Raw genomic sequence first — 18,297 nt, 5'->3', positions numbered from 1 at the left:
TCAAATGTTTTCGTCGAATTATTGGCATTTAAAAATCGTGATTTTCTTATTTTTTTATGTCACAGGTTGGTGTTATGAATAATCAAAGAGCTCCATCATGTTCCATCGAGTGTGCAGAGCAAATTTAACGTCACGATGACGTAGTTTAACAAACCATAATGTAACCTACTGTAAAATTACGTCATCATGACGTTCGGTCCCTTAATGGAAAAAGTCTCTTTTTACATTGAAAAGTCTCTAAATCACATTTGAACAGTTGGAAAAAGCACGTTGCGTGATTATGACACAAATTTGCAGCTGGTAAGTTAATAGAAACCTGTCTACAGCAGTCTTGTGATCAGAAAAATTTAATTTTTAAGTTTGAAAAGTCTGTAAATTCTATTTAAACAGTTGGGAAAGCTGAAATTCTAAAAGCACGTCACGTGTGATTGTGACAATTTAAATTCGCAGCTGGCAACACTGTAAAGTTAAGTTTAAACTTGTCAAAAACAGTCACGTGACCCGGAAAAAGTTATCTTTAACTTTGAAAAGTCTGTAAATTACTTTTTAACGGTTGGGAAAGCTGAAATTGTAACAGTAGGTCTTCTGATCTTGACAACTTAAATTTAGAGCTCAACACTGTTAAGTTAAATTTACATCTGTCATCAACAATCATGTGACCCAAAAAATATCATCTTTATTATTGAAAAGTTTGTAAATTACATTTAAACAGTTGGGAAAGCCAAAATTGTAGAAGCACGTCACGCGCGGTTCTGAAAATTTAAATTTGCAGCTGGAAAACTCTGTAAAGTTAAGTTGAAGCTTCTCAGCAACACTCTTGTAATCTGAAAAATGTCGCCTATTACCTAACAAAGTCTTTAAATTACATTTAAACAGTTGGTAAAGTTAAACCTGTAAAAACACGTCATGTGATCATAAAAATTTAAATTCGCAGGTAGCAAAACTGTAAAGTTAAAATAACACATGTGACCTGAAAAATGTCGTCTTTAATCTTGCAAAGTCAGTAATTATAACTTAAAAATCATACAAATCCATGGCAACTGTGACTTAAAAACACAATAAAATTACAATCGTTAAATGCCAATAATTCTAAAACGGCTAAACCAACTGTCAGCTTATTATATATTTTTGAAATACGAAAAAAAATTATCTATCAACTCATCAAAAAATATACGGAGTGTTCCATTACAAATTTCACCTTTACCTATTATTTTAAAGAAAAAGATTTGTTGGTAATTTAAGAAAAGCCCTTATAATTTTTGTATTAACAGTCTTTGCCTATCTGCAAAAATTAAGTAGCCACAAACTGTCTAAATATACGGACCAACACTGAACAATCAAAGCAAACAGAAAATCCACAAATTTACTCTCAACGTCGTACACAATAACAAACAAGAACAAAATAAACATTGTAAAGCTGTAAATGTGTGGCAGCTAAATGTAGCTTTAGTATAATGGCTAAGTTAAAGTTTGGTAAAACTCAGAATTTAAAGAAAACTTGATAATATAACAACGAAGGGCTTAGAAATCAATTTGTTTCAGGTTTATCAATGGAATTTGAATAATATAAAGGTATTCACCATGCTATGTTAATCATATTGATACATTACAGATATACATAATTTCTTGGCATGACTGAACACTATTGAAATGTCGACTATTTGATTTAAACGCTGAAAAGCTCTACAAAGCGTAAACTTATTTCTGTGATTTCCTATTAGTTTGATGAGCATAACATGTAATAATGATCAGTGGCACTTAATCAAAAATTAATTGGCATTAACACCACAATGATCGAAAATGGTTCATTAAACCATACTAGCAACATGAAACATTAATTAATTTAGATCACGCATTAATGTCGAATTTCCAAATTGTGTTTGGCAGTATTCAAATAAGTTCCTGAGAATGTCTGCTATTTTGGGCACTAATCGGATTTCTTTGCTGCAAGCAAAGAAAAGAATCTTCAAAAATTAACTGACTCAAGCTGTTTCCTTATTATCTCGCAAATTATCGCCGTTCTTTACACTCCACTAAGAACATCTGCTTTTTTATATTCGAGCCTTATGCGTAAATGAAACGTCTCGGGATTTTATCATCGCAATTATTCGAGCGTATCCGTTTAATTCGCGAGATAATTAACTAGTAGGGGAACTTGATATTTCCAGTTTAGATTCGTTTAGAAAATACTCAACAAGGGTGAGCACCGGAATTATCCAGAGATCATATCGGAAATGAATTGTTCGGAAACTTGACACACCGTTCCACAGTTAGGACTTAAAACAGTGCTATTTTTGGCTTAAGTTTTCCAATAAAAACTATCCTTAAGAAAATAGGGCCAGCGGGTCATGCATCCATTGTTTTCCTTCATCACGGCCTTTTGTTTTCTCACAACGCAACCGAGATGAGTTATCGACTTTCCGGATGGCTTTCGGCTGTTGGCATTGCGAAATTTGTGTGGGGAGGTTTTTGCGTCAACGACTTAGATGAAAACCAGTCATTGTCGCTGTTCGGGACGTCCGTTTAACGAGGAACGGACGTCCGCAGAAAAACGGGAGAATTCGTTAATTTGTGTCGCAGGAAAACGTTTGTTGGACTGTAATAACATGAGACGCCACGTTTTTTATAGAAAGCATAAGTACCAGACAGAAATAGTGAAAACCTGTTGATTAAGATTATTGATAAAACCGCAACTAAGGAACAAAAATACTAGTTTTTTCTGAACTCGTGAGTTTCTATTCAACTGGTGATGCTGACGGTTTTACTGAAGAGTTGATAATAAGGTTATTTACTCACAAACCATGATAAACAGTCTTATTTAAAAACTATTCCTACCTTTCGGTAGGTTTTATATCTGTCCAACCAAAAAGGTAAATATAGACGTTTTGTAGGTTTGACCAACATAACTGCTATAATTGCAACTCTTGTACTGAGAGACTAGTAACAAAGTTTCCTGACCTATAAAATGCTACTATTTATTTTAAATTGGTATACATTGTATTTTTACATTTTTACATTTATTATTGGTATTTTTTATTGGTTTATTGGTTTACAGCAGTGTCAGCAGCAGCAAATGTTGTGTTTCAATACCAATTTGTTTTTAAACTTTTTAAACACTGTTCCTAACGTAACATACAATGTGTCCGGAGTTGATATAGCACGAGTTTAACCACGTGTTCTATCTCGAAAATGGTATTAATCACGAGAATTTATAGGGGATAAGGGAAAATGAGATAAAGATGATCAAATCCCATCGGTCAACTGGCCCCAAAGAATGAAAATAATTCCGCAAAATCCGAAATAAGTATAAGCAATACGGGGGTTGCTCAAATCAATAAATTGGACTTAGTTCTTTTTATTACTTATATCAATGATATACCTATACGGTATAGGAGAAAAAATCATGTTAACGAGCTATGCAGATGACACCAATATGCCTGACCTTGCACTCAAAGCCTTACATCAAACAGCTAATTGTCTCAAAGAAAATCAAACTCATGAAACTGAATACTGGAAAAACAAAGTTAATTAAAAGAAGAACACAATATGCATTTTTCCTGCGACTCTTCTAGTAATGAAGTTATTGGACGTTAAAGAAAAGTGTGCTATGATAACAAATTTTAAAATAACCGCCGTTCAGTCCAATGTAGTCCCAACAGTCATTAAAAGTGTCGAAGAGTCGACCTTTGCCGGGTTTGGAAAGTAAGAAATCTGAAATAGAAAATGGTCAGAAAGCTTACAGTTCACTCTATCTTTACGTTAATATACATTTTTTTGTAACTCTTTAAATAACGGAGTAATTAAAACATAAAAGTTATACTGCCAAAAAGCTTCTCTATATTTACGCTAATATGCGTTTTTGCAGTAACTCTTTCAAATAATGGAGTTATTGGAAGTTGAATAAAAGTCTGCTATTGTAGGACCAATTTCAAAATAACGACCTTTTCAGCGCCCCCTAACAGCTGAGTTGCATTGTCAGAAAGCTTAGAGTTCAGTCTATCTAGTCACTCAAATGCGTTTTTCCTGTAACTCTTTTAATAATGGAGTTATAACAAACCATTAAAAAAGTATTCCAAAAATTAGAGAGCGATTATTTAGAGCCAAATTGTAAAAGCCTCTAATTGTAAGTATAGGTATCAAGGCTTTTAATGTGTCACTCTTATTATCTAAATAAATTCATAGAGTTCTAACCTACCTAGGTCTCTTGACTTGCACGTTTCAAGTAAGACTTAAAACACTATAAAATTCATTTCTTCTAATAACTTTGTTAAATGTCATAATCATTTATTTTTTTGCATTTTCTCCAAAATGTACAAAGAGCTTGGACGCCATTTCCTACAACCTGTAGATGCTTTTCTGAACAAAGAGCTTATTATTACTATCGATTTTCAAAAACAAGAAAAAAAAGACTCAGTAACAGTAGACTCGGACAGTAATTTGGCCCATGCCAGCTTTAAACCAAACAGACGCAGACATACACTACTATTACTTATTTCAAGAGATTTGTGGTACTTTTGACTTCATTTGTAGAAATGGATGCCAATTACACAAAAGTAGAAGACATTTTGTAGTAACTCAACTGAAAATGATAACTTTCCACTTAGTTACCTGTTACATCTCAGAGAATTGGCAAGACAGAACGGCTTAATAGCTCAAAGGCACAGACCGACATCAACCCCTGCAAACAATTGATTATTTTGGCGGTTACATCACAAAACAATTATTAGCCAATCAAAGTTCGATTATGCGGCCGTAGGCCACCCTGCCGGATTGCGTTAATCATGAGCTCCGTCCGATTGAGTTTCCGCCATAAATCATTGACAGACGGCTTTGATGTCCCGCCGAAACGGATAAAACCGGCTCTCTGATGTATTGTTTTTTTTTTTTGCCATTTTCTATAGCCGTTGTCTTGCGGGTTTACGTCTCTCTTCGGGAAATAATTACGTTTCAGTTTCGGTTTTTCCTAAACTGCCGCCCGTTCCGGTCCGGCAAATGAACGCTAAATTCGCTACGGGGTCCGGAAAAAAATTTGATCAATGATTCGGCAATGATATTTTCTTTAAGAGAACTGACTTTCGGATGGATTTCTTCTAGTCTGCGATTTAATGTGGTTTAAAAATAGTATTTTTTAGCTCGATCCAAAATACCTTGGTTCCAGTTAGTTTCCAATTATGTACTAGTACTAGCGAATAACCGAGAGAAAACTGTTACTTACCTAACAAGTGAGGATAGTGATAATTTTTCGGATGGTTATAGGTTTCTACAAGCGCTGGTTTTTATCTCAATCACCTGCACTGACTACCAGAAACTAATAAAAGGCTTAATTCTATCGGAATCTGGGCAATTCTGGAATCAAATAACGCAAGGATCGACTCTAGATACTCCCGCCTGATCAAACAAATCTATAATAACGCTTCCATTCATATGAAAATAGATAATGATTTAAAACCCGACAAGATCCTAATAAAAATAGAGTAGGGCAAAGGAAACACCGTCTCATTAAATCTTTGTATCTTTGCCTTGGAGGATGCTTTCAAAAAACTTGACTGTCAAGAGAACTGTGGAATTCCATTTACGATTTGCCGACGATATTGTGACCATATCCAACATAGGCAAAGAGCTTAAAACATGCTTCGGAAACTTTATCGAGCATCACTATAATGGACTGGAAATGAACAAAACAAAGATCATACAGAAGACGTCCGGGTAACTGTTAATGTCCAACCCCAAGAAGTTGTCTCAGGGAGACTCAGAGTATATTTCTTCTGAAATAACAAGAAGAGTAGACTTCTCCTGGGCAGCTTTTGGCAAACTAAAATTAATCTTCTTAAATCTTGCGTACTTCCTATAAATTTTAAAAGAAAAGTGTTTGATTCCTGTGTGATGTCGGTGATCACATATGGACTTTATAGACAATGGCAATTACCCGCAAATTTGCCAATAAACTGCAAACCAGCCAACGAGCAATGAAGAAGGCTATGATAGAAATCACTTTATGGGATAAAATCCGTAACGAGAAATTTCGTAGTATAACTAAAATGACGAATGTACTAAGCCTTGTGACACAACTAAAAAGGAGAGGCTGGTCCAAGGCAGGATGACCAAGGAGCGGAGAGACTGAACGGAGCATTGATAGGCACCAGCGATGATGACGAGACGATTTCCAAAATGTTAGATCCCGACTGCTGGGGATGGAAAGATCTGCAAGAGGTCAACGTCGATGAGTGGATGTAGCCCCTCTCGTGTAGTAGTGTGACAAGAAGAAAAGAAGCAGATCAGCACCGGAAAGATAACCGCGTATATTTATTTATTCTGTTTACTGTCTTTCAATATTGTGGACAACCAATCTAAACTGTTGGCTACTATAATAAAACTCGGCACGGTGTCATTAAATTAATCATTCATTTTAAGGATTCTAACAAGAAATATCACTCAAACTGTATATTAAAACTCTACTCAAATTGATTTTACTTTGACTTTGACAAAACTATGCATGTTTCCATGTAATCCAGTGTCATGGAAAATAAGCATTTTCCGACTCCTGGGTATATTTACCATTTCTCTCTAACAGTAGTCCGATCTGCCTAGTTGACCAGGGTGACACTACATATATTTCTCACCGATAAGGCCTAGGTATCAACTTTTATTTGAGTAAGTACTAAAGAACTTCACCTTTTCCTTATAACTATAGTCGGCAAAAACTAATCTATCCGTTTCTTTTTTAAATACGGACCTGGATTTTTTTCTTCTTCTTCTTCCACTTGTAGAAGGCGTACCGCCATTTTATTTTCGCGTATAGGAAAACAACTGAAAATGTTTCTGACAGGACTGAAAATCTAAATCAAATCAGGTATTTGACGAAGCAAATGTTTGCTACAGTTGCTATGAGATTTATTTACGCAAATTTTCGCTTTGAGCAAATATTTTTGCTATGCCATTACAACTTAGCAAATATTCCTTCAAAACCTGTTTGCTAAACGGGTAGTGATTGTTTGACAAACAGGACAACAGTTAAATAGCAAAATATTATTACACGAATTTTGTTCTTATTAATGCAACTTCTGTTTTTAAAAAACTTTTATTTAATAAAAACGAACGAAATTACATTTGAACGTTAACCAAGCGAGATATCTTAATGACTAATTACATGCACAAATGCTGCTGTATAAATAGGAAAATAAATGCTGACTTAACAAAGCTAGTCTGAGGATGTCTATTTAGTATTAGATCATCAGAAATGGCCATATAACTCCTCCCTCACTAAGACTGAGAAAATCGGGGTACATTTTCGAGGGTTTCTAGTTGTATGTCCACTTTTACATTGTCTTTATTTTTCCTATAGTAAAAGTAAATTACAATACCAATAATGATAAAAATAATAACTAATATTAATATAATTGATACGCTAGAGCTAACAACATCGAATTTCTTAAGATGATGTACAGTTAATTGTTTTGCTCTTTCTAAGTCTTCATGAATCTTATCTAGATTAATTTCCGTTAATTGTAAAGGTTCAATTTCTTGTACCAATTTTTCATCAATAACGATGGTTGGCAATTTTAATCGTGAACTGATGATTTCTGGATTTTGAGATTCATAAATTTTATCTTTTATTTTTGTTGAACATTCTGATGGTAAAATTAATGATGGTTGATTTATAATTTCAATCGATTTTTGATTTGGACATTGAAATTGAATGTTCTCACTTTGAGTTGGTATTATTATGATAGAATTATCCTCTAATTGAGTGACTGAAGTTTTCTTGAAATTTATTGGAACCATTGGACAATGATTTGTTAGATTTATTGATTTCATTACACAAGGTTCGCTTGAGTTTAAAACTTCTTCTAAACAAAGAGATATTTTCTCAATTTTTGGACATTTTCCCTTTAAATTATAGAAATCATTTGAAGATTTTAATAGGTATGGATTGGTAAGGGTTATTATTTGATTATTGATTGGGATCGGATAAACTCGATATAATGTGTAGGGTTTACCGGATATCAACGGAATCGCAATGAAGAAAATGATTAGGTCATTTTTTATAGTTACGTCCGTGTGAGCTGTCTCGTAGTATTTGATTAAGTTGTCAAAAGGAATTCGAGTTTCTGCTATTGATGGTCTAAGAAGAGATGCATGTGATCCAGTATCAATAAGTAATCGAATGTTATAATTTGGAATTTCTATATAAGGTAATTGATTGATCTGCATACTGTTTAAACTTAAACATGGTTGGTTTTGTCCGAGGCTTGTAGATGAAAATTTTCAAGCTGATCGACTAAACTTTCTTCTGGAGGTAACATCGAAGTTGATTGATTATCTTCAAGGTTTTCAGTTTCAAAGTATGCGTCGTCGTTATTGTCAAATTCGGGTTGGTAATAATCATCATTAAATTCATTTTCAAGATGTGTTAATTCTTGAAAAGAGAAATTGGGTTTTCTTGTCTGTTGGAAATGATTATAAGGTCTGTATTCAGGTTTATTCTGTTGAGGTTGAGGACCTGGTGGAGTTAAATTTCGTTTTATGGTACTTACACCGGACATGGGTTGTGGAAATTGCGGCTTTGGATGGTTTCGTTGATTTGGTGCATTTTGTTGATGGTTTTGAGGTCGAAATTGTGATTTTTGGAATTGATTTTGTGGTCTATAAGAGTTTTGAGGTTTGAAAGAGTTGAAAGGCTTTTGAGTGTTTACAAAAGTTTGATTAGCAGGTTTGTTACTTGGTTTATTTTGATTCTGTAAATAGTTATTTTTGAAAGTAGTTTGGCTAGTCAATATTTCATAATTAGTTATTATATCAATTGCACTGTCCAAATTTTGAGGATTTTGAACAATTAATAGAGTTCGCAATTCACTTGAAATATTTGCTAAGAGATTTTGTGTCGCGGTAAGTTCATTCTGAGAAATTAATATACTTCTTGCTTCCGCATTCATTACTTCAGTACAGATTTTTGTGTTAATTTTAGTAACTAGAGATTTTAGTTTTTGAATATAATCTTGTGTAGATTCATTTGTTTTAGAAAGAAATATTAGTTGTTGCTGCAGGTTAGCTCTGGTGATTGGGTCACTGAACTTTTGCTGTAATGCATTTTTAATTTCGTCCCAAGTTTTAAGATCTGGGCGAGTTAAAAGAAAATCTTCAGCAGCACCTAATATTTTAGATTTTATTGCCAAAATTACATATTCTTGCTGTGATGGATCAGCATTAAAGTAACGTGTGTGAAATGTATTAATTTGGTTTATCTACTCCTAGCATGGTAATCATTCATTACATAGCTCATTTTGAGTTACGTAATGAGCGATTTTACCGCACTAGTGCGATAATAATCGATTTTATCGCACTAGTGCGATAAAACAACTTTAAATGAAAATTTCTGCTGTAATTGTTTATTGAATTTAAACATAACTTTGATAAAACCATGAACAGACCTATCTTAAATAATAACTATATTTTACTTTTTATAAATATTAAAAGTGAAATGAATTCCTGAATTAGAAAGTTCTTGGATCGAATTTACACAAAAAAAAAGGCTGGATGAACTATAGGTTGCTGCCAAGGTTTCAAAGTACACGAGTAACACTTTTTCTTGAAAGGGACTCTTTATGTTCTTGGTCTCGCACCAGGTGACAAAACGTTGATACATTTTTTCATATTTCTCCTTTGACTTGGCAGGCAACAAGCCAGATACCACGTTTGCGGCAGCTTCTTCAATATCTGACGGAAGTTCTTCAGACATGTTCATAACGAAATGCACTTTTAAAAATTTGTGACTGACACTGTTAAATTGTCGCTTAAGTGATATGTGGGAACATGGTGGAAACAAATGGCCACCATAGCAACAACACCAAAACAGTACAGCGTAGATGACAAGATTTAAGGGTAACAAATAACTACCCGTAGCAAGCATATACGAGACGTTCCTAAATAGTTCACATTGCACAAAATATGAATTTTTTTCTTACTTTACGCTGCTTCTGATGGTCGTAGATAAAATGTTGTACATCACCCGTGGGGTATGGCAAATTAACGTACTCGTGTGATCACCACAACTCGGTCTACGACCTCGTCGTGGCAACACTCCCACTCGTGACTATAAAAATGCTCATACCCCACTAGTAATGTAAATAACTATTACAAAGGATTCCAATCTCAGTGGATTTCCGTCAAAAGTTTTTAAAAGAGTAACAGTTGATCTTAAAGCATCACTCATTTTGTCAATAGGGGTCAACACTCCTAAATTAGTCTCTAAACTATTTCTTATACTACTATTATCAATTTCTTCTAATTGAAGCGGAAAATTTGTAGAAATTTCCGTATACAAATTAGTTAAACTTGAAGTTAAATTTTTATCTAAACTAATTTTTCGTTTTGGATACGATATATCCTCTAATACTCTATCTTTTTGAGTAAATTTCTTCATTTACTTTTCATCATTAACTAACAGGTACACCAACTATAGGAAATTACTGACTCACAGTTGTCTCCCAGTATTTCGTCCTGTATCAAGCGGTACGTCGCTAAGTAGCTTCACTATCCAGGGTAGTACTGCTCGTAGGGGACACTAGCACGGCTAATATATCCCTGCTGGCTTCTCTCGTTATGGCGAACCAGAAAGCGATGTCTGCCAGGAGTCACAAGATGCTTTTGCGTTGGTCTTTTCTTCAGAATCCTTTCTTAACTGTTGACACAGAGAGGGTGCTACTTAATCCAGTGAACATTCACGGACACACGTTTCACTTCGAAAACTCCGAACTTTTCACAAAAACCGAATTTTATTTCGCACTCCGAAAGGATCCTACCGACTGCGCCAATTTTGTTCTTATTAATGCAACTTCTGTTTTTAAAAAACTTTTATTTAATAAAAACGAACGAAATTACATTTGAACGTTAACCAAGCGAGATATCTTAATGACTAATTACATGCACAAATGCTGCTGTATAAATAGGAAAATAAATGCTGACTTAACAAAGCTAGTCTGAGGATGTCTATTTAGTATTAGATCATCAGAAATGGCCATATAACTCACGGACAAGCAAATATTTTTATTGACTGCTTTAACGTCACATTAACAAAGCATAACCAACAAACATAACAATAGTTTAGAGAATGGATAGTAGGCAATTGCCGCCGGTTGAACGAATATAGAATCCTAGACTTTCCGCAAATGTGCGATATGTAATAGACCAATCACAGGCAGTTTTCAACGTGCGATAAGAAAACAAAGTAATCAGGCTTGAGCATCAAATTATCTTCTGACTACCTGTTAGAACTAAGTTCAATTATTGCTCGTTTCATCAACCAGATGATAACCTAACAGTTATCATGTGATTGCACTAGTTGTACACAAAGGGGCTTCACGTGATAATGAACCAAGTCTGGTTAGTTTAGTGATACATAACCGAACACAACTTTGATGAAGTCATATTCGTTCTGCTTGCTCCATGTAACATTAAAACAGACACATTAATTGTCTTTTGTTTTTCATAATGGCGGCAAAATTTTGCGTTATTTTACATATCATTAAGTTTCTAACGTTTTCTAAATTTTCTGAAAAACGGCAGATAATGATTCAATTTGGCCAAGGGGAATAAGTTTTACATGAAATTTGGGTTACAGAGATTCCTACACATGTATAACCAATTTGGGACACACTCTATTTTTTCCTAATTTTACTCATGCATCGCATGTTTGCCTATGTTAGTTTCATCGAACTTTTACTCTCTAAAAAACCAATAGTGACTATCCTGAATTAGGCTAAACAAATAAGTCTCAACACATGCACGAAGTGAACTTTGCGCTAAACTTTTATAATCAAACTCCACTTCTGCTTAAGAAAAAGCGTTTTTCTCAGAAAACAACTACTTTTAGTCTCTCAAATCTCTCTGATGCTTAACTTCGGCGTCTCTAAAGAGTCTGACTAAAATAAAAATTTTCCCTTGTTACCGGTTGTTCAATCTGCAACTTTCCGAAGTTGCTCATCGTTCCCAAGAGACTAATCGCACATAACTTTTTTTGTGCGTGATCAATCAACATTGCAATTTAACTGGCAGCTTTTTTTTCTGCTTAAAGCTGGTTTTCGCGACAACCAAACTCCATTAACCATAAAACAAATTTCTCGTACTCCATTTGTCCAAATCCCCCCTTTAACGACGGACCTCATAATATTCGGCACATTTATAACCGATTTGCTAGCCCGTGCTATCCGCAAATCCGCATTTTATTTCTTTCCAATTGCCCGTTTTTTTCCAGGATAGCCAAACCTGTAATAACGCAGCCGGAAACGGTAATCTGAATCACCACAGCGAATTCACATGTCAAAGTATTAATTTTCGACTACGAAAATTGAATTTGGAACTACTTTGAATATTTTTCAGCGAGCATGGGCAGTGTCAGGCAATACTCACGAAGATGGAGTAAATAATGATTGACACAGTTAAGCATGTTTTTGTCTATATAAAAATAGTAATAAATTATATGTACTGTAATATATCAGAAGCTTATAAAAAGATGATAAAAAAGAGAGATTATTGAGAAGCACAAAAACTCAAAGTGAGAACATAGACAAGGTTGTGGCCACAGTAATTTAAAACGTGGCTGGTATCGGCGTAAGCCATCTTCAGATCATTGTCGCAGACATACACCAACACCATGGAAATCAAATGTGTGAAAAAGTTGATGTCGATCGGTGCTTTTGAGCTATTAACTCCGTTTTGTCTGCGATAGTCTTACAAATTATTTGAGATAAAACGTGAAACTCACTGCAGAGTTACCATTTTCAGTGGAATTATTAAAAAATTTCAACTATTTTAGATGAATTGAAAAATAGAATGTTGAGTGTTGTTGAAAAAGAAGTTGATTTCAGAGACTAGATTGACTAAAGCTTAACATAATAATTACTTACTTAGCATTACATCTGCGTTTAAACAAATTCAATGTCAACACTTCCCAGAAACACATCAGCAAAATAAGCTTTACTTTAAATTTAAATGATCATACATTTTTCAACGAGCAAATAAAGATGGTTATTCTTCATAGAAATCTGAGTGAATAATACCATTTATACAGGGTGGACCATAAGACATAGAGCTAGAGCATATTCCTCACATCAAAATAATACGATCTAGCTAAATTGTTCTATACCGAAAGTTAATATTAAGAAAGATACAGGGTGTGAAAGTTCAAATTTTGTTCTTGATTTTTTTATCATATCAAGGTCTTGCAACCATTTCAGCTGCTTAAAAAAACTTTTTTTACGCAACTGAAACGGACATACGACTTCAAAATATGATTCTAATATGTTTTTTGTGTAAAAAAGGTATACTAGTTTTAGATTTTAATAGTTGAGCGTTTTCGAGATATTTAATGTTTTAATATTGCCTACATTTTCGTATGCTAATATTGTTAATACGGTTAAATTGTTAAAGGGTAGCGAACATTTACGTAATTCATACAAATGCTAAAAAATTAATTGGGAGACCATTTAAATAAATCACACAACAAAAAGACCGATAAAAATAAATGAAAAATCCATACGTATTTTCAGCGAATTTGGTGAAACAACTTACACCAAAACCACTGGAAATTAAAGTATTAGCATTCAAAAAAGTTTTCTTTTGGACAACAAGTGTTCTCCAAAGGCAAAATAATGCGGTTCAGTAATCGGTTTTTTGAAACTTTGTACCTGGTTTACACTCGTCTTTGTTTGTATTTTTTGTATGTATACATTGGGGTTTACCTGGTGGTCGTGTAACACGTTTTTTCGTGTTTGTTGCTTTTAGTATTGTGCCTGATGATGTGACTCGACGTCACGAAACCGGTCACACCTCCATTTTATATTGGGGAGAAAATATAATTTTTTTGGGATACACAAGACTTTTTGTACCACAATTGAGTATACATCATTCCCAAATATGGACATTTTGAATTGGCAAAATAAAAACTTACTTTGATAAAATAAATATTTACTAATTTGAAAGTTGCTGTATGAAATATCAAAATATCATGTTAGAATCATGTTTTGGGGTTGTGTCCGTTTCAGTTGCGTAGAAAAAAGTTTGAGTATTTTTAAGCAGCTGAAAAAGTTGCAGGTAGCCCCCCCTATCAGCTACTACAAAATACCCTTATAAACATTTTTAGTAAGTTATATCAAAAGACCTAGATATGATTAAAAATCAGGAACAAAATTTCAACTTTTACACCCTGTACCTTTCTTAATATTAACATTCGGTATTGGACAATTTAGCTAAATCGTTTTATTTTGATATCAGTAATATGCTGTAGTTATATGTCCCATTACTTATGGTCAACCCTGTAAAAAAAAAATATACTTTTCTCTAGGATTGTCCAAAACTACTTTACTTGTATAAAAATTTTTTCCAAAAACTTCCAATTTGGAAATCACTGAAACAATCGCATATAATTCGTTACCCTCATCACTCTACATATCTGTATCACCCTACAATGTCTTTTGGATAATATTATGTTTTTGACACTGTTTATATTATCCTCTAAGATTAATTAAAATAAAAATTACGAAATAAAAGTTAGAATAGTTTGCTAGTTAGTTAAAATATAAAACTATGAATAAAACACGTTTACAAATTGTCAATTATAGGCATTCTTAACTATACAGACATGGTGTAAGTTAACTATTGCTATTTCAAAAATTAAACATCAATTCGAAACAATCAAATGCTATATTTTGCTGTCTTGAATATGTACATATAATACTATCAGGAAAGTATTAAAAACTTTTTCGATCGTGGCAATCAATAATTAAGCAAAATATTTCCATGTAATTTTCGTCCTTCTACAAAGGAATTCTAAGCTACACTTAAAAGAAAAATCGATCAAAACTTTTTTAATTGCGAATTAGTTAATGAGTTATCGAAGAGCTGCATAGCGTCGACATTAATTTCTTTATGGCGAACGTTTAAAATTAACGATTTACGGAAAATTGAGAGAGAAACATGAGAATCTTGTGAAATTAGTTCAAGACTATTTTGCAGAGTTTCCCTTATAAGTGCTTAAGATACTCTAGCATGAGAGAAACCTAACAAACAGTTAATATCTTAGAAAACGTATTTCTTGCTACAGTCCAACTTAATAATTTCAGTTTGTTTTCAAAACTTACTCTCCTGGTAATTTTAATTATTAATTAAACTGAAAACACAAGCTAAAGCAAAAAAAATGCCATGAGCAGTTTAAAGTTTATGACCTCTTCCAGATGCCGTTGGCATAAACTTGGCTGGCTTTTTTTGATGTTTATGACGTTTCTAGTTTTCATCGGGTCGCAAGTTTTAATTTTCCTTACACTGTCGATTTGATGACTTTAAAAGAAATAAAAACTTAAAACTGCAAGAATGACGATTATATTCGAGAGCAATCGAGAAGTTTCTATTCATATAGAATGGCGTAAGTTTTAATATTCATGAATTTCAAACTGAATACAAGCAAGTGTCTGAATTATTTCCGGTTTCCTTCGTTCTCTGCATTCGGGCGAGTTATCGACGTTCCGGCCAGCTTCCAGCAATACGAAACAGTCTTTGCGGTTTGCTAATTAGAATGTGGGCGAGATGAATCTTGAAGGAAGCTTTTAAGATATTCCAAAAGGCTAGTTGGTATTGTAATATAACGGTCCAGATAAATGACGATGGATTTCAAGCTCATCTATGTTTCAATGTCATTCATGACTGTTTGAATGACAGCAGTGTGATGGATATTTAGAAATATACAGTGTTATCTATGTAAAGAATCCTATTACAAATTTTGCTGATGGTAACAGTAGCCTAAACAAAGTTAAGAAGTTTCTCCTTAAATTTACTAGTTTAGAAAAAAACCAGCAACTTATTTGTGCTCATACTTAAAGGTGGAATTCTACTTAAAATAAACAATCTTGTGAGAGTGACAGGCCAAAGTTTTCAAAAGAAATTTTTTTCTTAACATCTAATTTAAAAGATTAACGTTGTTCAATATACACGTAAACAGGTGTGGTAAAAAAAACCTATCATAGGGATAACCGTGTAACAGACAGAGAGACATTAATAATTGCATGCACGAGACAAAAATAGAAAAATCTAAAAAAAGTCCAAGTAGATAAAAATGTTGCTGCAATGTTGTTAAACGTCTTTCTGAATCCGTCGACTAGATTACTTGATTACAACATTACACACATTACAACATAGGTTTTTGTGTACAATTGCTTAAACAAACTTTTTTGTTCTTCGTTTAGCAGTCGAATTGCAGTTACGTTGCAAAACTCTGTCAAATAAGAAAACCTATCATAACCTCAAAATTAAATTAAACCATAATAAATAATATTAAATAGTATGGGTAAACTTGACACGTGGTTCATAATAAAAACACAATAATTAATTTCTTCACAAATTGAAATATCAAATATTACTTTACTTAATATTAATTTGGCAACGTGACTTTCATTGTGTCTTTTGTACAGGGTTATTAACTATAAATTACCCACTCCTTATCATCGTTGAATTGCTCGTAGAAAAAAAGTTGTATATGAGAGTTATACATATAATTTTAAGTAAATTTTCTTAAGATCAAAAGTTCAGTGACCCGAATTATACCGGGTAAAACCAAAATATAATGCACTTTTTTAAATGTAACATCCTGTATATTATAAAAATATTTTTAAAATCTAATCTAAATAAAAAGTTTTAATTCTGATTTCTAAAGTATACTTTATGTTATCTTTATGTTAAATGTAACTGTAATTACAAAATTGTTATCAAAACAACTGCCACTTCGGTAATTATGTCATCAAATAGTTATTTATGTATCAAGTGCAAAAAGTACATCATTTTTCCACGCAATTGAAAATTATTATACGATAGCGAAGGTGCAAAAAAGGACTATTTTGTATAAAATCGACTTGTTGATGACAAAAGCACAGCAAATATAAAAATAATTATAAAAAGTGTACTTTTTTCCACGATTTTATAAAAATAGATTATTCATATCAACAATGAAAAATTCATACTTTAACAAAGTTAATAATTAGAAAAATAAAACGAAAAAGGGTTGGATTTAGGTATAGGCAAGTAAATTGAAACGTATAGTAATTTTTAATGCTCAAAATAATTCCGTCATAAAAAATGTGGGTTTCTATTTAAAAAACTTGAAATTTTTCATTTTTTTTAGTGGCAGGTTTATGATTTTTTTTTTGACGACCCTGTATACAAATGGGTCGATACGCACACTCAGTTTAATAAAACGATCCTTTATTTACAATAACCCAAAGTTTCATTGCAAAATGAAATACGGTTTTGACAGAGTACAAAAATATGTTGATCGTTGCAACTGTCGCTTTTTTGGAAAAACATCAAATAGTTCGAAAACGGCCAGAGATAGGCATAGGGCATTCTATACAAAAGTTGGTCAGAATTTTGTGTGGAATCCAAATATGTAATAATATATAGGGTGTTCTATTTAAAATAAGAAAGTTGTGATCGACTTCCGGTATAAACGGAAGTGCAACTGTTTAATATTGAGGAGGTTGAAGGTTTAGATTGGGTGGGTAGAGTTATTGAGAGTCTTGAGTGCCATTTCAATACTGATTTAATCCTACGCATGTAACTAACAATCTTACTAAACTATTAAACATACCAGTGGCTCAGAAACAATTAAACTCTATGGTTTTGACATGGTTGTTACAGTCATCGTTTGTAAACAATTTATAAACAGTTTGGTGGCTGCTGAACTATAATTATTGCAACCACTGTTAAATAATATAGAACGCTATGTTACGCTGTTTTGAATATAGTTAAACAATTATCGTTTTGCTTACTAATTGTAATTATGAAATGTTAAAAGATCTATAAACTATGATTGTCCTTAATTACCCTGATTATTTATATAACATTAAGATATATGTTTAGCTGAAGACTAAACATCTTGCCGGGCTCGACTGAATTTGGCGAGCTGAATTAGAGGTTGATGATTTCATATCAGGCCTCATTGTTGAGACTGTGTCGTCTTAGCGATGCCAGTTCTATCATCTCTGAAGATGTCTTATGTTTGGTTGTTGGTTGAGATCTGGTAGTAGTTAGTGCCCGACGGCATTTGTTGACTGCTACTATGACCGCCATGATAATAAGTACTACCGCTGCTGATGTCAGTGCACCTGTGAACATAGAATGTTTAGTTATGGATTTCCAGTGATGTTGTCCTAGCTCGGTTTCAATGTCTTCCTCCATTTCTTTTAGCTTTCGAAAATCATCTGAGGGATGAATGATGTTTTCTTCGTATTGGCTTTGAGGTGGTTGCTTTATTGA

General features: G+C 33.3%; 1 protein-coding gene and 1 long non-coding RNA gene across 2 annotated transcripts in view; one reads left to right on the top strand and one right to left on the bottom strand.

Moving 5' to 3' along the window:
• Positions 1-18,297, top strand: part of LOC145725108 (uncharacterized) — a 150,293-nt gene that overhangs the window by 23,237 nt on the left and 108,759 nt on the right. The window lies entirely within an intron of this gene.
• LOC145725098 (neural cell adhesion molecule 2-like) overlaps positions 1-18,297 on the bottom strand; it is a 416,642-nt gene that overhangs the window by 372,340 nt on the left and 26,005 nt on the right. The window lies entirely within an intron of this gene.

The sequence above is a fragment of the Ips typographus genome, linkage group LG2, assembly GCF_016097725.1.
Source record: "Ips typographus isolate SLU linkage group LG2, UJ_Ityp_2.0, whole genome shotgun sequence".
NCBI classification, from domain to species: domain Eukaryota; kingdom Metazoa; phylum Arthropoda; class Insecta; order Coleoptera; family Curculionidae; genus Ips; species Ips typographus.
This window is presented reverse-complemented; position numbering and strand designations above follow the sequence as displayed.